The sequence below is a fragment of the Vicia villosa genome, unplaced genomic scaffold (assembly GCF_029867415.1).
Source record: "Vicia villosa cultivar HV-30 ecotype Madison, WI unplaced genomic scaffold, Vvil1.0 ctg.000577F_1_1, whole genome shotgun sequence".
NCBI lineage: Eukaryota > Viridiplantae > Streptophyta > Magnoliopsida > Fabales > Fabaceae > Vicia > Vicia villosa.
In genome coordinates, this window is record NW_026705263.1 from 677,112 (window position 1) to 695,439 (window position 18,328).

Genomic DNA, 18,328 nt, shown 5'->3' on the forward strand with positions numbered 1-18,328 from the left:
CCCTTTGAGAATACGTAGGCACAAGGTCGTATCCTTGGCGAGCAAAACTTCTATCTCCCTCAAACCACTCAAACCTTAGCACCCGTAGACCCCGAGCTAAAGATGCTCTGATTCCCTCTAAGGGATATGTATGCAGAAGATTGCGATGATCTTTGCGAGCGTAATCAAACAAACACCTTAGGTCCCACCTATCCAACAACAGAAAACCTCCCCAATAGCATAGAATGAAATACACAGAAAAACATAACAAAGAAACCTATAGAGTACTATAGATACGTTGGGTGCTAATACCTTCCCTTCGTATAACCAACCCTCTTACCCGGAATCTCTCCACCTTTTTGCATTGCTTTTAATTTTGTATTATTTGCATTGCATATCTTTTAAGGTTTGTGCAAATTTTTCCCTTTTCCTATTTTGGAAACAATAAAAAGTTTGGTCGTGACAAAAACAAAAAATCATTTTCTTGAGCACTCGAGCCCAAAGAAGGCATCCGGTGTCTCATCCTGATTTTTCACCCGACAGAAAAATGGCGACTTCACTGGGGAGAGCGATTAACCTTTTATTGTTTCCAAAGAAAGGGTTAATTCTAATTGTTATGTTTTTCATTTCAATTCTTGTTACATGTGTGGTCCTGTTACATCTGTGGTTCTGTTACAAGTGATACATTATGGAAAAATCCTAACCCGAATTAAGTACACATAAGAATTAGGTGGAGGGTATAGTCATGTATGGCATACAAGGAGTTCAGTCCTTAAAAAGCTGGCATGAGAATCCTTCCGCTCAGTGGAGGTTCCTTGTTGGTAGTATATGTTTAGCAAGTTTAATTGCGAAGACATTATTGCTTTCATTGAACTGTAGAAGTTGAGTTGGCTGTAGAACCCATAACCCATCCTGGCCTTATTAGGTTGTGGCGCAGAAACTATTCAGGTGAAGACTTGGATTAGTTGTCATGCGGAGAGCCACACTCAGACGAGTTTTTCTTGAGAATATTGCTAGCTCACAAGTTCAATTGTGCAAGCCGGTAATATCCGAAATAAAAATGTAGACTCTGATGTATCAGTAGAACATGTTGTGCAGGTGATTAACCCCTAGTACTATCCCATGTTTGGTTCTCTGACCTCATGCTCGTGACGCTGGACCTTTGAACCTATGTGTACCATGTTTGAATTACCATGTTTGTAGTACCATGTTTGCATTACCGTGTTTGCATTATCGTGTTTGCTTCACCATGTTTGAATATGTGGCATCCATGCATCCATGCATTCATACATTAATTAAAAACCCATCTTTTTTCATAAAAAAAACATGATTTTTCCAAAAAAAAATTAGAGAATTTTCTTTGCAAACATTATAGGATTAGGTTATGGAATGGGTAAAAAGGCATACCAAAAAGTACGGTTTCAAAGCGCCTAATATGGAAAGACTGAGAGAGTTAGCATCTTTTGTACAAGATCCTTCCGATTTTAGGAAAAGCCATTAGAAGCTTTTGCCTATCTTGAACACTCATGTTGATGAAGGACTTCTCAAAACTCTGGTTCCGTTCTATGATCCCGTCTACCGATGTTTTACCTTTCCAGACTACCAGTTGGTACCAACCTTGGAAGAATATGCCAATCTTTTGGGTATTCCTGTGTCTGACAAAGTACCTTTCAATGGTTTGGAAGCCATTCATAAATCACAAGTCATTGCAGCAAGTATCCACTTGAAGAAATCTGAAGTATAGAGCAATTGGACTACCAAAGGAAACCTTCCAGGTTTGACATCGCAGTTTTTAATAAAGAAAACCTTTGATTTCATCAAAACGGGTAGCATGATAGCTTTCGAAGCTATACTAGCCTTGCTCATCTATGGGTTGGTTTTGTTTCCCAACGTCAACGACTTTGTTGATATCAACGCAATAAAAATATTTCTGATTGGAAATCCTGTTCCGACTTTGCTTGGTGACATGTATTTCTCTATCCATCATAGGAATCGCCAAGGCGGTGGAATCATTGTATGTTGTGCACCTCTGTTGTTCAAATGGATTGATTCACACTTACCTAAGTCTCCTATTTTCACGGAAAACCGAGAAGGCTTGCGTTGGCCTCGAAGACTTATGTCTCTTACTAATAATGATATTCATTGGTATACCTTGGCTCGCTGTGGTACAGAAACCATTAATAGTTGTGGAGAGTTCGCCAACGTACCCCTCATTGGTACACAAGGAGGAATTAACTACAATCCGGTCTTAGCTCGACGACAACTCGGATATGCAAATCCAACTAAACCTGTTGGTCTCGCTGTGGAATGTTACTTCTACCAAGAAGGGGAGGATCCTCAAGGGTTAAAAGCAAGAATGGTGAGAGCTTGGTACGACATTCGAAGGAAAGAAAAAGGTGGGGTAAGGAATTGCATTGCCATGGACGCCTACACCTGTTGGGTAAAGAAAAGAGCAAAGGCGTTTCAAATGCCTTATGATTATGAAAAACCCATGTTCCCTGTGGTATCTGAACTACCCGACATTCCCATTGACACTATGGAGGAATACCAAGATACTTTGGCCAAGATGAGGTTAGAGAAAGACGCTTGGAAAGACAAGTTTCGTAAAACTGATGTGGAGAACAGAAAGTTGAAGAAACGAGTGAAAGATCACGAAGAAACCCTCTACTGTCAAGATGGATGGCTCATGAGTAAAGATGAGAAGATCCGTCGGAAAGACGCTGCAATCAGGAGGTACATCAAAGAAAGCAAGAAAAAGCTTGAAGGTTCAACAAGCAACGCTCCAACGCCTGACGACTGGAAGAATGTTGTTGATAAGCTAAGGACCAAAAAGGCCGAGTTGAAAGCTTACTATGGGAAAGAAATCATGAAGCTCAAGCTGCATAACGCATTTGGTTCTTCGTCCGATGAGGATGCTTAGGATTGTTTAGCTTTTATTTATCATTTGCTTCTGTAGGAGCTACGCTCCAATGTTGTAACATTTTCCCAGATTTTTAATAAAATGATAGTTTGTGTACAAATGTTTGCAAGGAAATAATCTTTAAAATATTTGGAAAAATCATAAACTTCTTTTTGCATGCATCATTTTGCATATCGAGTCTGTTGTCTAGAGTGTCATCTTTTGGATTTTCCTCCATTAGACTGTCAAGCTGTCGCGCCTCAAAGTTTCTCGATCGCGCTCGCAATCCGATCACAGATACAATACTCGTTCAAGCAAAAGAAGAGTGATGGAAAACTTGGACCAAGAGAATATTGAGCTTCGTGGTACAGTGACCACCCTTCAAGAAAAGTTGGAAAGTCTCACTACTCTAGTTGACTCCTTAGTGACCGCGCAGAATCAGCCGCCACCACACGTCAGTCAAGCAACAGTGATATCTGAGATCACTACTCCAGTCTCTACAGTTGCATTCAGCATTCCATCTTTCTCCATGCCAGAAGGTTGGAGCACGCCTTTCAGCTTCGATACAGGTTTTCGCCATAATGTCTCTGGGGTTCAAGCAACCACAACTGAAGCGCCTGCTGCACAAAGTTCAATGTTCACTCCAAATCAGGGGGCAGCCTTTTCTCAAATCACTATGGCACTCTCTCAACCCACTATGACGGTTCCGACCCCTATGGTTTACACTGTTCCTTATGATGGCAACGAGATTTATCATGATCAAGGGGATCGCACAAATCAGCGTAACCTTGTAGAAGATCTCCAAGAGCAATTTAACAAGATACAGCTGGAAGTTAAGGCTATTCGTGGGAAAGACCTGTTCGTGAAAAATGCCCAGGAACTCTGCTTAGTTCCCAGTGTACAAATACCAGCTAAATTCAAGGTCCCAGACTTTGAGAAGTACAAAGGTAGTTCTTGTCCGCAAAGTCATCTTGTGATGTATGCTAGGAAGATGTCTACTTATGCAGATAATCATCAGTTGCTCATCCATTACTTTCAAGACAGTTTGACTGGTGCCGCACTGAAGTGGTACACAGGATTGGATAGCACTAACATTCGAACTTTCAACGACCTAGGCGAGGCCTTTGTCCAACAATACAAATACAACTCGGATATGGCTCCAGACAGAGACTAGCTTCGATCCATGGCTCAAAAAGACCATGAAGCTTTCAAAGAATATGCCCAACGATGGAGAGAAACTGCTGCTCAGATTAATCCACCGTTAAAAGAGAAAGAGATGACCAAGATTTTCTTGAATACTCTCGGCTCATTTTATTATGAACGCATGATTGCTAGTGCTCCAAGTGATTTCATCGAAATGGTAAACATGGGGATGCGTCTAGAAGAAGGAGTCTGAACCGGACATCTAACTAAAGAAGGTGGATCTTCAAGCGGAACCAAAAAGTTCGGAAGTGGTTTCCCAAAGAAGAAAGAACAAAGTGTTGACATGGTATCCCAAGGAAAGCCAAGAGGAAATATCAATCGTCAACGACAGATTGCTGCTATCGCATTAGCCGTTAATGCAGCACCAAATCCGGGATTTACCCCGCAGTTTCAACAACAACAGCCTCGACAACAGGCTCAACAGTTTAACAACAATCAGAATCATGTGCAAAGAGCTCTACAGTTTGATCTGATTCCAATGACCTACACAGAGTTGTACCCTGCCTTGATTGAAAGAGGTCTTGTTCAAACTAAAGCACCACCACCAGTACCTGAGAAACTCCCATGGTGGTACAAAGCTGAGGTCTCATGCCCTTATCATCAAGGAGCGCCTGGCCATGATCTTGAGCATTGCATAGCTTTGAAATATGAAGTTTTGAGGTTGGTTAGATCTAATCTCCTCTCTTTCAGAAATTTGAATCCAAATGTGCAAGCAAATCCGTTGCCCAATCATGGAGGGCATGCTGTAAACCTGGTACGTGAATGCCTTGACCAATACAGAATCTACGACATAAACTTGTCAAGAGCAGATTTGGTACAAATGCACGCCACTCTCTGTCAAATGCGAGACTTTCGCCAACATCACTATGGTTCCTGTAGCATATGTTGTATAGATCCTCATGGATGTTCAACTGTGAGAAGAGATCTTCAAGTTTTGCTAGATGATGGTACTATTCAAATCTTCAAAAATAGGAATGAAGATGAAGTTAACATGATAGGATGTTATCCGCATGAGCATTTAGTCTCAGATATCAACTCGGAAATGCCTAAAGTTAACATCATCGTTCCTCATTTCAACATGCCTGAGCGCATAGAAGTTACCTACAACAAGCCGAGGGCTCCTGTTGCTCCTTTGATCATTTGTCTGCCTGGACCTGTTCCCTATGACTCTGACAAGGCAGTTCCATACAACTATAATGCAACAATGATAAAGAATGGACAAGAAGTTCCCATACCTACTCTTTCATCTGTCGTGAATATCGCCGATGTGAGTCGAGTAACAAGAAGTGGACGTGTGTACACTCCACCACATCCAAAGCAGCCTATTGCTCCTGCAACCAGGAAAAATCCTGTTGATACATCGGTAGGGAAACTTGTGGAAACTCCTATCAGTAATACAAGCACTGATGTTGGCCAATCCAGTGGAACTAATGTCAATCATGACTTTGATGAAATTTTGAAGCTTATAAAAAGAAGCGAATACAAGATTGTGGATCAGCTTATGCAGACTCCTTCAAAGATCTCAATACTTTCATTGCTTTTAAACTCAGAAGCCCATAGGGAAGCCCTGATAAGAGTATTAGATCAAGCTTTTGTAGATCATGATGTGACTGTTGACCATTTTGATGGGATAATAGCCAACATAACAGCTTGCAACAATTTAAGCTTCGGTGATAAAGAACTCCCCGAGGAGGGTAGAAATCACAACCTTGCTCTGCACATCTCTATGAATTGTCAGTCAGACTCTTTGTCAAACGTATTGGTAGACACTGGATCTTCCTTAAATGTGATGCCAAAGACGACTCTTGCTCGCTTGTCTTACCAAGGAATACCTATGAAGTTCAGTGGTGTAGTAGTCAAAGCATTTGATGGATCACGAAAATCTGTTATCGGAGAAGTCAACCTTCCCATGACAATTGGTCCACATACATTTCAAATCACCTTCCAGGTCATGGACATTCAAGCTGCTTATAGCTGCCTGTTAGGACGACCATGGATCCATGAAGCAGGGGCAGTAACGTCTACGCTCCATCAAAAGAAAATTTGTAACAAATGGAAAATTGGTAACAATAAGTGGGAAGCAAGCCTTGATGGTGAGCCATTTATCCAATTTCTCTTTCATTAGTGCTGATAATGTGGAAGGAACGCAGTTCCAAGGTCTCTCTTTAGAAGACAAATCTTCCAAAAAGAAAGCATCAATCTCTTCTTACAAAGAGGCGGTAAAAGTAGTAAAAGATGGAACTACCACTGGATGGGGGCAAGTTATGGTCCCTACCAAGAATGAAACCATAGCAGGACTCGGATGTTCACCGATGTTCTCAAACTGCACCAAGAAGGATGAAACCCTTCATCCGATCGAAGAAACATTCAGTAGTGGAGGATTCCTTAACCCAATTCCTCAAGAGGTTAATGTCCTTATCGAAGAATGTATCGAAGAAGGTCTACCCGATCCTGAAGAAAAATGGAAATGTTATCTCAATGACTCGGAATATCTATCTCAGGAAGAACAGTATGCACCGTTCTATCCCCCTTCAGAGGAAGTCATGGACGAAGTCAAAACAAATGATAATGAAACTCCGCCTGTTCCTGCAGAGATTTGGGACACCTTGGGACAACCAAGTGGCAAGTTTGATTATATGGTGAAATATACTGCACCTGAAAGTTCAAAGATTTCGATTGAAGACATCCAACCAACTGGATGGGGAGATCCCTTTGAATATAACAGTCAACCAGAAGAGGCTTACAATTACTCTCAACTTTCACAGTAGCCTGAAATTACTGAAGATTTCAGCTTCAATGCATCTACAAAGATTGACAACTCTGAAGATGGTTATTATCACATAAACGCCATTTTTGAAGATGAAGGGGAAGATGGCCCCGCAGTTGACTTGGAAAGTGTATCTGACAATGAGTCTCTTCATCCTGAAGATTGGGAGTTACACCCTGAAGATTGTGACTCATCTTATGCTCTTCAAAAAGCAGAAGAAGACCGTCTCAACTCTACAAAGAACAAGGGTGACAAACCAGGACCTTCAAATCCTGCTCGACTAGCGGTCAATGTCATCACTGAAGAAGATTCTGAGAAAAATTTTCCTGAATACATAATACACAGAGGCGTTCGTTACTACTGGAAAGTTGTCGATGTTCCGAATGTTGTTCGCCGCTCAAAGTAATTACTTCGCTGTTATTTTGACCTCCTGCCTGGCCCAAAGCAGAGAGATGTTTTATAGGGCTTTGCTTTTAAATGTTTTTTCTGCCCAAATAACTTTGTGTATAGGACTTTGTTTTAAAAAGTTTCCCTCTTTGTCCTGCGCAAGACAAATGAGTTTGTGTTTAGGGCTTTGTTTCAAAAATGAATCATAAATAAAGTGTCATTTTGAATTCCCTACATTATTTTTTGCTTTTTTCTGGAAATGGTAATCCTAAAAAACCAAAAAATAAAAAAACTTTTCAAAAATCTGCATATACTGTTGCATTCATAGTTTTTTCTGAAACAAACATAAATCATATGTGCAGATTTACTATTGATAAACCCATTGAATGCAATAACCCTATGCCCTCTCCCAACTTTGAGTTTCTTGTGTTCGAAGCCGAAGAAGAGGAAGAAGAAGAGATCCCGGACGAGATCTCTCGATTACTTAAGCACGAGGAAAGAGCCATTCTGCCTCACAAAGAGCCTTTTGAAAAAATCAACTTGGGTTCTAAAGAAGACAAAAAAGAAGTGACCATTGGATCGCTGCTTGATACTGATATCAAGAGTAAGCTGATAGATCTTCTCAAAGAATATGTTGACGTGTTTGCCTGGTCATACCAAGACATGCCTAGGTTGGATACCAATATTGTTCAGCATTACTTGCCATTGAAGCCAGAATGTCCGCCAGTTAAGCAGAAATTGCGAAGGACTCACTCTGATATGGCTAACAAGATCAAAACGGAAGTTCAAAAGCAACTCGACGCAGGTTTTCTCGTCACCTCTGAGTATCCTCAATCGTTGGCCAACATAGTGCCAGTTCCGAAGAAAGATAGTAAAGTCAGAATGTGTGTTGACTACCGTGACTTGAACAAAGCCAGTCCAAAAGATGACTTTCCATTACCATATATCGACATGCTGGTCGATAACACCGCTAAGTTCAACGTCTTTTCCTTCATGGACGGGTTCTCCGGTTATAATCAGATCAAGATGGCTCCCGAAGACATGGAGAAGACATCTTTCATCACCGCATGGGGTACCTTTTGCTACAAAGTGATGTCGTTTGGATTAAAGAATGCAGGCCCAACTTACCAAAGGGCAATGACTACTCTCTTTCATGACATGATGCATAAAGAAATTGAAGTTTATGTGGACGACATGATAGCCAAGTCTAGCACAGAAGAAGAACATATTGAATACCTTTTGAAGTTGTTTCAACGACTAAGGAAATATCAGCTTCGCTTGAACCCTAACAAATGTACTTTTGGGGTTAGATCTGGAAAACTCTTGGGTTTCATTGTCAGCCAAAGAGGTATTGAAGTAGATCCCGACAAAGTCAGAGCTATTCAAGAGATGCCTGCATTAAAAACTGAAAAGCAAGTAAGAGGATTTCTCGGACGATTGAACTATATCTCCAGATTTATCTCTCAAATGACTGCTACTTGTGGGCCAATTTTCAAGCTTCTCCGCAAAGATCAAGGGGTTGTATGGACTGAAGATTGCTAGAAAGCGTTCGACAGTATCAAGGAATACCTGTTAGAACCACCAATATTGATTCCTCTAGTTGAAGGAAGACCATTAATCATGTACCTTACCGTGTTGGAAGAATCCATGGGTTGTATGCTTGGACAGCAAGATGAAACCGGTAAGAAGGAGCATGCCATCTATTACCTGAGTAAGAAATTCACAGATTCTGAGTCTCGTTACTCCATGCTCGAAAAAACATGTTGTGCTTTGGCTTGGGCTTCAAAACATCTCCGCCAATACATGATCAACAATACTACTTGGTTAATCTCCAAAATGGATCCAATCAAGTACGTCTTTGAAAAGCCTACCTTAACAGGAGGGATTGCCCGATGGCAAATGTTGTTATCCGAGTATGACATCGAATACCGTACTCAAAAAGCGGTCAAAGGAAGCATTCTCGCCGATCACTTGGCGCATCAACCAATTAATGAATATCAATCACTCAAGTTTGACTTTCCTGACGAAGATGTCATGTACTTGAAGATGAAAGATTGTGACGAACCGTTACCTGAAGAAGGTCCTGATCCTGGATCAAGATGGGGCCTAATTTTCGATGGAGCAGTTAACGCTTTTGGCAATGGAATTGGGGCAGTCATCATCACTCCCAAGGGTACTCATATCCCATTCTCCGCCAGATTGCTATTTGATTGCACCAACAACATCGCAGAATATGAAGCTTGTATCATGGGTCTCGAAGAAGCCATTGACTTAAGGATCAAGATCCTAGACATATATGGAGATTCAGCTCTCGTGATCAACCAAATCAAAGACAAGTGGGAAACTTACCACCCTGGCTTGATTCCTTACAGAGATTATGCATGACATCTGTTGACTTTCTTCAACAAAGTTGAATTGCATCATATACCTCGAGATCAGAATCAAATGGCAGACGCCTTGGCTACTCTATCTTCCATGTTCAAAGTCAGTCATTGGAACGATATGCCTAAAGTCAGAATTATGCGCCTTGAAAGGCCCGCCTATGTGTTTGCAACTGAAGCAGTCATCGATGATAAACCGTGGTTTCACGACATCAAACGCTTCCTTCAAACTCAAGAGTACCCACTTGGGGCATCAAACAAAGATAAGAAAACTCTAAGGAGGCTTTCTGGCAGTTTGTTCCTAAACAGAGATGTGCTATACAAAAGAAACTTCGACATGGTTTTGCTCAGATGCGTGGAAAGACACAAAGCAGACATGTTAATGCATGAAGTGCATGAAGGGTCCTTTGGAACCCATTCAAATGGGCATGCAATGTCCAAGAAGATCTTAAGAGCAGGTTACTATTGGTTGACAATGGAATCTGACTGTTATAAACACGTGAAGAGATGTCACAAGTGCCAGATCTATGTAGATAAGATCCATGTGCCACCGACTCTACTCAACATTCTCTCATCTCCATGGCCTTTCTCCATGTGGGGTATCGACATGATCGGAATGATCGAACTGAAAGCTTCAAACGGTCATCGTTTCATCTTGGTGGCTATTGATTACTTCACCAAATGGGTCGAAGCAGCATCTTACGCCAACGTTACAAGACAAGTGGTTGTGAGATTCATCAAGAACAACATCATTTGCCGATATGGTGTTCCCAGCAAAATCATTACTGACAATGGTTCAAACTTGAACAACAAAATGATGAAAGAACTGTGTGAGGAATTCAAGATTGAGCATCATAACTCTTCTCCTTACAGACTAAAAATGAACGGCGCTGTCGAAGCTGCTAACAAGAACATTAAGAAGATCGTCTAGAAAATGGTCATCACTTACAAAGACTAGCACGAAATGCTGCCATTTGCTTTACATGGATACCGTACTTCAGTGTGTACTTCAAAAGGGGCAACCCCTTTCTCTCTAGTATACGGCATGGAAGTTGTGCTCCCCGTAGAAGTTGAAATCCCATCAATGAGAGTCCTCATGGAGACTAAGTTATCAGAGGCTGAATGGTGTCAAAGCAGATACGATCAGTTGAACTTAATCGAAGAAAAACGTATGACTGCTCTATGCCATGGACAGTTATACCAAGCAAGGATGAAACAAGCCTTCAATAAAAAGGTTCGACCTCGTGAATTTTAAGAAGGCGACCTTGTGCTTAAAAAGATCTTGTCTTTTCAACCGGATTCTAGGGTCAAATGGTCTCCTAATTATGAAGGCCCGTATGTTGTCAAAAGAACATTTTCTAGCGGCGCCATGACTCTTGCAACCATGGATGGTGATGAACTCCCACATCCTGTGAATGCTGATGCAATCAAGAAATACTTTGTCTAAAAAAGAAAAAAAGAACAGCTCGGTAAGTCGAAAACCCGCAAAGGGCGACTTAGGCAAAAATGAGCGTCTCGGTGGATTGAAAACCCGAAAGGGCGGTCCAGGCAAAAATTAGAGACAATAAACAGAAAAAATTCATCCTAGTAGATTGAAAACCTGAAAGGGCAATCTAGGCAAAAATTAAGGACTTATGACAAAGTAACTGCATCGGTCCGTACTTCGTCACCTGAAGAGTCTTTTCATCAAAGGATCTCCGGTCAAATCATCGCCAATCTGAAGCGACAAGCACAATTGGAATTCAAAGTTGTTAGGAAAATAGTGGTTATTGCTTTCAATGTAGCCTTTTCCGCATATTTACCATTTCCAACTTTTGTAAATACTCTATGGAATCATGCCTTTAGCTGATTACCATCCTATTAAATAAATTTGAGCCTTGTGCCCATTTGTTTGCAATCTTTAATTTCTTTTAGCTTGCAAAATGACGCTTTAATTGTGTTATTCACTTTTGAAAGAAAAAAAGAAAAAAAATAAGTTTTAAATGAATTTACTTTTCCTTTCTTTTCAAAAATAAAAGCGAAACTTTCCTTTGAGTTGTGAACAACAAAAGGAACATCGACAGCTATCTCCGTAGGATGAACCAAAGATTATCTTTCAGAACTGTTCTTTTCCTCAAAAGAGATGATGAGACAACGGTATTCTTATCCCAAAAAAGAATTCCTAAACCAATTACCCCTCGCGGTAGAGAAGTTCTTTCATCCCCAGTGAAGAAGTTCTTCCATCTCAGTAAGAAAAGATGCTCATCTTCCCCAGAGAAGTCTAAAGCATGCAGCACCATTCATCACCTGTGTTATCTACACCGTGTTGAAGAACATTTGCCAAGTATCTGGTTGTATTGCGACGTTGGTCCTTCTCCAGTAAACACTTCTTTGTCTGTCAGTATCGTCAACATGCATACGACATTCACGACATTCATCATGCATACATATTTGCATCATTTATGCATTCTTGCATTTTTCAATGTTTGCTTTGAAATCACTTGTTTAGGATGTATCTATCCCCAAAAGAAACAGGTATGGGCGTGTCATCTCTCCAAGTAGGTTGTCACCCATAAGCAGAAAGAACGTCTTCTTTCTCCAGTTCCCCACTGAGATCATTCCTCGTGGAAGAAGGTTGCTTCAGTCTTCTCCTCTCAAAACAAAGGAGAAAATCCCCAGTTGAGTTCATTCCTCATTGGGTACAAAGTCTTGTTTGACCGTTTCTTTCCAATTCATTCATGGATAGAACCTTGTCTTTACCAGAGATTCAGATTCCGATTCTCAAAATAGAGTCGTGAAAAATTGAACAATAAGCAATAGCCTCATCATCTGAGCAGCTTATGTCTCTTCCAAAAGACTTTTCCTCTCTAGGAAATCAATCATGAAGACCATGTGACAATCAGGGCCTTATTACTGTTCACAAGGCTGAATAACCAGTAATTTCCCTAACAAAGTCTCCAGAATCATTTTATCACTTGGATGATAATTAATCATGTCTTCAAAACCGCTATCACGAGGCTGGTAGTCGGTAACCTTTTGTTTTGGTTATATTACTTTATCATGTCTATCACAATGCTGATAGTCGGTAATATTAACCGAACCTTTGAAACTCTTATTACCATGTCAAGTCTATCACCATGCAGATAGTCGGTAATACAGTTTCATACCCTTCACCTTCGCATTAGTTAACAAGTCTATCACCTTGCTGATACTCGGTAATGTCGATAGGTAAGCTTTTCTTACAAAGCTATCATTCCCCGGTGAAGCATACACTTGCTTTCCCGATAAAACAGATTCTCTTCCCAAAACGGATTGAGACATCCTTCCCGATCTCTTGTCCCCAGTGGAGTCAGTTCTTGATATCCCCTCGGTAAAGATATCCTTGCATCATTCGCAATTTTGGTATCTTAGGTCCAAAATTCGCGTCTTCTGATATTTAAGTCTCTTCCACCCTATCAAAACGAAGATTTTCAATCTTCATATCTCAGGTTGAAGAAACTTAAATAGGGGCATCTGTCATACCCCAATTTTTGACCTAAGATACAACCTCATATCATTGCATATGCATCATTTGCATCACTAACAAATTGCATAGCTTGTGTTTGCTACTTGTGACTCAGCAGGTTTTAATCAAGAAATCACTCATCAGTACAAGTAACAACCAGTTAGGGTTTTGTTCTCCCTTCATTTCTAATGAACTATCTTGATCAACAATCAACATTTGGTCCTCAAAGATTCATTTCAACAAGCTCAAAAGCTTTGAATCAACCAGATTAGGGTTTTGACTGAAGACAGCATACTCCTGACTTTTGCTCAGGATTTGACCTTCAAGAACCCAAATACATCATCTTGACCTAATCTATTTCCTCAAGACATCTCCCACACAAGGATTGATCAACAGTGAAATTTGAAGTCATCACAATGGAATTTTGAACTATCAGGGACTGAAATCAGGGATCACATTTGGGAAACCCTAAAAATCTCCACGGCATCAATCAAAGTGTTCAATCATCTTCAAATAATCCCTATGACAATATCCAATGGAAATTGTATCTCAATTCAAGATCCACAGTCATCAATTTCATCGGGTCGACAATTAGGGTTTTTGACCTAATTCATCTGAACAACTGACTTTTTAATCAGGACATGGTACCACAACTTAAACCATGGCTCAAGGTCCTCCAATAACTCAATGTGATCCATTCATACCATTCATTTGGTGAGGATAGCGTGGTTCATTTGAAATCTCCAGAAACGCGATTCGTCTGAAAAAGTCAACTTTCCAAGATCACCATTGACTTTTTGGAAATTTTGGTCAACCATGACTTTTGAAGTTTTAAATCATCAATATATGATATTTGAAGTCATTTGATCAAGGAAAATCAAGAAAATTAATCAAGAATCAAAAAGTCAAAAGATTGACTTTTCATACTTAGGAAAATTTCTAAGTGTTTTCAATGGTTTTTTCAAAACTTTGGAAGGGAATATCTCAAAATTTCACCTACAAACTGAAAAAAACTTCCAACATGAAAGTTGTAGATTTTGATCCAATGAACAACTTTGTCACATATGATTTTTTTCCATAAGATCAACCATTTAAGAGATATGGAGCTTCAAAGTTGGTATCTTTTGAAAAATTCACTTAAAACCTCATTTTCTTCAAAGTTCATGGATCTTTTTCACCCATTTCCTTAAAGATCTTGAAGAAACTTTCAACTAGGGTTTTGAAGTACATAATAAGAGCTTTCCAAAATGTCCAAGAGCATGAAAAAATATGGAGTGTAGCTATGGTTTTGAATTTTGCCATTAGTGATCATTTCACTTAAATTATAAGCCATTTTTTCACAAAGTTTGAACATTTTTTGGCAAGTGATGCAAGCAATGACATAAACAAGCAATGAGTGCAAGATATTTACTTCTTGAGATAATATTGGAAAGAGATAAGAAGCATGTGAGATTTTAACCATGGTTAAGCTTTGTAATTATGAGAAAAATATTCCTTTCCATCTTTTTCCACAAAATCCATCATGGTTTTTTCCATTTGCTTGCCCTCCAATTCAGAACTCTTTGGCTATAAATAGAAGGCCTCACTTCATTACAAATGACTCCAAAAACTTGTCCAAGAACTTGTTTTCTCATTCTTCCATTTTTTTCAAAGTTCTTAAGTTTTCAAAGTGGTTAGAATGCCAAATTGCAAATCTTGTAAGTTCTAACCAAATGAGTCATTCAAACTTCTTCCAAATACCATTTAGAAGTTGTTTGAATCTTAATTGAACCAATTCACAAGCCAAAACAACTTTCATGCTTGTTTTCACTCTTCACCCTCCATAAACATATTTTCAAGCTCATAAACATGAATTTCGCACCACAACCACTTTCTACCCCAATTGATCCATCAAGCACCATTAGTACATCATATCTAAGCTATCCAAATCACAAAGACCCAACTGTAACAGCTCTAACCATGAATTCAAGTTTCATTTTTTTCATATTTTAGGTTGAGTAGCAGGGATCAATTCATGGACTTTTGGAACACTCCAAGCATTGGAATAGCTTCACTATCATCCACTCAAGCTATCTGGGTCGTGAAACACCATCTGAAACATCATCCAAATACCATTCAAATCACGAAAATGAAGTGATTGCGGGTACAGTCGAATCACATGCTAGACATAACATAAATGAATTGTGGTAACTGAAATTGGTAGCCCATGATCCACTGAATCAAAGCCCTAATGTCTCATGTCCCAATTTTTCCATATGTGTATGAATCGTGGTTTTTGTTATTTAGGGTTTCATCTGAATTTTGCTTGATTCAAGTTATTCTTTGATCCATGAGTAAAACTAATGGCATGGTTGAGATCGTGGAGAAATTCTAGACAGGTTGCATATTTGGTTCGTCAAAAACCATGGAGATATGATGGAGAACGAAAAGGCCGTAGGTATAGCCTTCAGCAACGCAAAAGAACCGTGGCCATAGGGTCTGTAATTTTCAAACGAAGAAGATGAAGTTTGGCGCCTGAAATTGATGGGCTGGGCCTTTCTCTTTTTGTTATCCACGCCCCAGCTTCTGGCCCGTTTTCCATGTTTTAACTAACTCCTTTTGCTTTTCAGGTCTTGGGTTTACACCCCCCTCAGCATTTTATTTGTTTATTTTTATCTCATTTCAATTTTTGTTTTATTTTTATCTTCAACCAATCAAAAACCCCAAAAATTATTTTCCTTTTATTATAAAATTGATAAAATGTTAATTTAATTTTTGGACCAAAAATATTTTAGTTTTCTTTATAATTAAAGTATTTTATTAATTAATTAGTATTTATGTGAATATTTGCTTTTTAATTATTATTCAACCTATGAAAAAACTCCAAAAATATTTTCTTTTTATATTTAGGTTTATATTTGTATAATCTAATTTTAGACATAAAAAGAATTATTTTTCTTGTTAAGTCTAATTATTTGTATAATTATTTGTTTAATTAGCTTATTAATTAACTTAACTTCATTAAAAAAATCACAAAAAAATATCTTCTCTTAGATTAATTTCTTTTGAATTTGATATTATCATTTAACCTTTGTGTAAGTTTCATTTTGATTACTGTTGCACATTACTTAAATATTCTCATTTCATCCGAGGCTTCGAGCATATCACTTAAGGATCGAAAAGGCCGTCCAGGTCATAATCTTGGCCTGTGACATTTCAAACTCAGGAATCCGATTTCTCACTTTCGAGGTAAGCCTAAAACTCCATAACTGTGTGAAGGAATTACCTGCTTGTTTTCAAAACAATCAACCATGTTTTATAAAATAAAACACGGGCATCCCTTATGGTACAAGTCTCATTCCCTTGTATAAAACTAGGTTTTTCATTGTATATACACCTATCTTTTTTATACCGCGATCAATTTGATTTAAATCCTCGAATAACAAGATCAAAAATTAGGGTTTTCTTCAAAATCTTCGTGGGCCTCCCTCAAGGTATAAGTCCCAACCCCCTTTGTAAATATTTGTTTACATAGCTTTGAATAAACTCAATGGGCCTCTCCCCGAGTATAAGTCCCGAGCCCCGTGTACACAAACTGATCATCCTTACAGGTATATTTCCTTCATAAACTCCATTGTACACACACCTTGTCATATATAACTGTTCATACTTGTTCATATTTGTTCATGTACTTGTTCATATTTGTTCGTACTTGTTCATATTTGTGATCATGTTATATATGTTTGTTTAACTTAGTACAACACTAGGTTCCCCATAGCCTCCTATTGGGCATCGTGCAAAGAATCTCCCTTAGTTTAGGTTAGGACATAGAGTATGGTTTCCCGGTGAAATCGCTCTAAGAGCTCAAACCAACTAGACCATGCCTCCTCTTGGGCTTCATACAAACGACTTGTCCCTCCCATAGCCTCCTCTTGGGCTTACAATGCAAGGACCCTCGATCGTCCCTCCCATAGCCTCCTCTTGGGCTTACAATGCAAGGACCCTCGAATAGCCTCCTCTTGGGCTTCGTACAAGGACCCACAGGCTTCTTATAAGCATCCCCATAATCCAAATCAAATACCCTAGGAGATTAGACATTTATCATCTCTATGATAGGAGTATCTCTTCTATATCATCACAAACAATTAAAACTCAACTTTTTTGCCACAAGGCTGGCTAATCAATAAAACCTTTTACCACAAGGCTGGTTGATTAATCAAAGTTTTGCCACAAGGCTGGCTTATCAAAACTTTTGCCACAAGGCTGGCTGATTAATTAAAACTTTTTGTCACAAGGCTGACTTATCAAAATTTTTTTTGCCACAAGGATGGCTAATCAAACTTGTTTTTGCCACAAGGTTGGCTAAACAAAAATCATCTTTATCATTCTAAGCACCATAAGTGGCACAGCCCAGGTCTTATAATGAAAAGATTCAAACAAAAAAATCAAACAGATGTATGTGATGATATAGATTAGATACATCGAGCATTTAGATGACATTTGTCTTTTATCCTTTGCTTCCACTAGCATAAGTGGGAACTACGATTGCTCTGACTTTCTCAACATCCCTTTGAGAATACGTAGGCACAAGGTCATATCCTTGGCGAGCAAAACTTCTATCTCCCCCAAACCACTCAAACCTTAGCACCCGTAGACCCCGAGCTACAGATGCTCTGATTCCCTCTAAGGGGTATGTATGCAGAAGATTGCGATGATCTTTGCGAGCATAATCAAACAAACACCTTAGGTCCCACCTATCCAACAACAGAAAACCTCCCCAATAGCATAGAATGAAATACACAGAAAAACATAACAAAGAAACCTATAGAGTACTATAGATACGTTGGGTGCTAATACCTTCCCTTCGTATAACCAACCCTCTTACCCGGAATCTCTCCCCCTTTTTACATTGCTTTTAATTTTATATTATTTGCATTGCATATCTTTTAAGGTTTGTGCAACTTTTTCCCTTTTCCTATTTTGGAAACAATAAAAAATTTGGTCGTGACAAAAACAAAAAATCATTTTCTTGAGCACTCGAGCCCAAAGAAGGCATCTGGTGTCTCATCCCGATTTTTCACGCGACACTTACCTAATACGCAAGTTGGATGCATTGGAGTTTTTGCTTCTTTGCTTTCAGATAGATTGAACTTCTTCAGCAGTTCTTTGACGTACTTAGTCTGATGAACATATGTTCCTTCAGTATTTTGATTGATCTGAATGCCTAGGAAGTATTTGAGTTCTCCCAT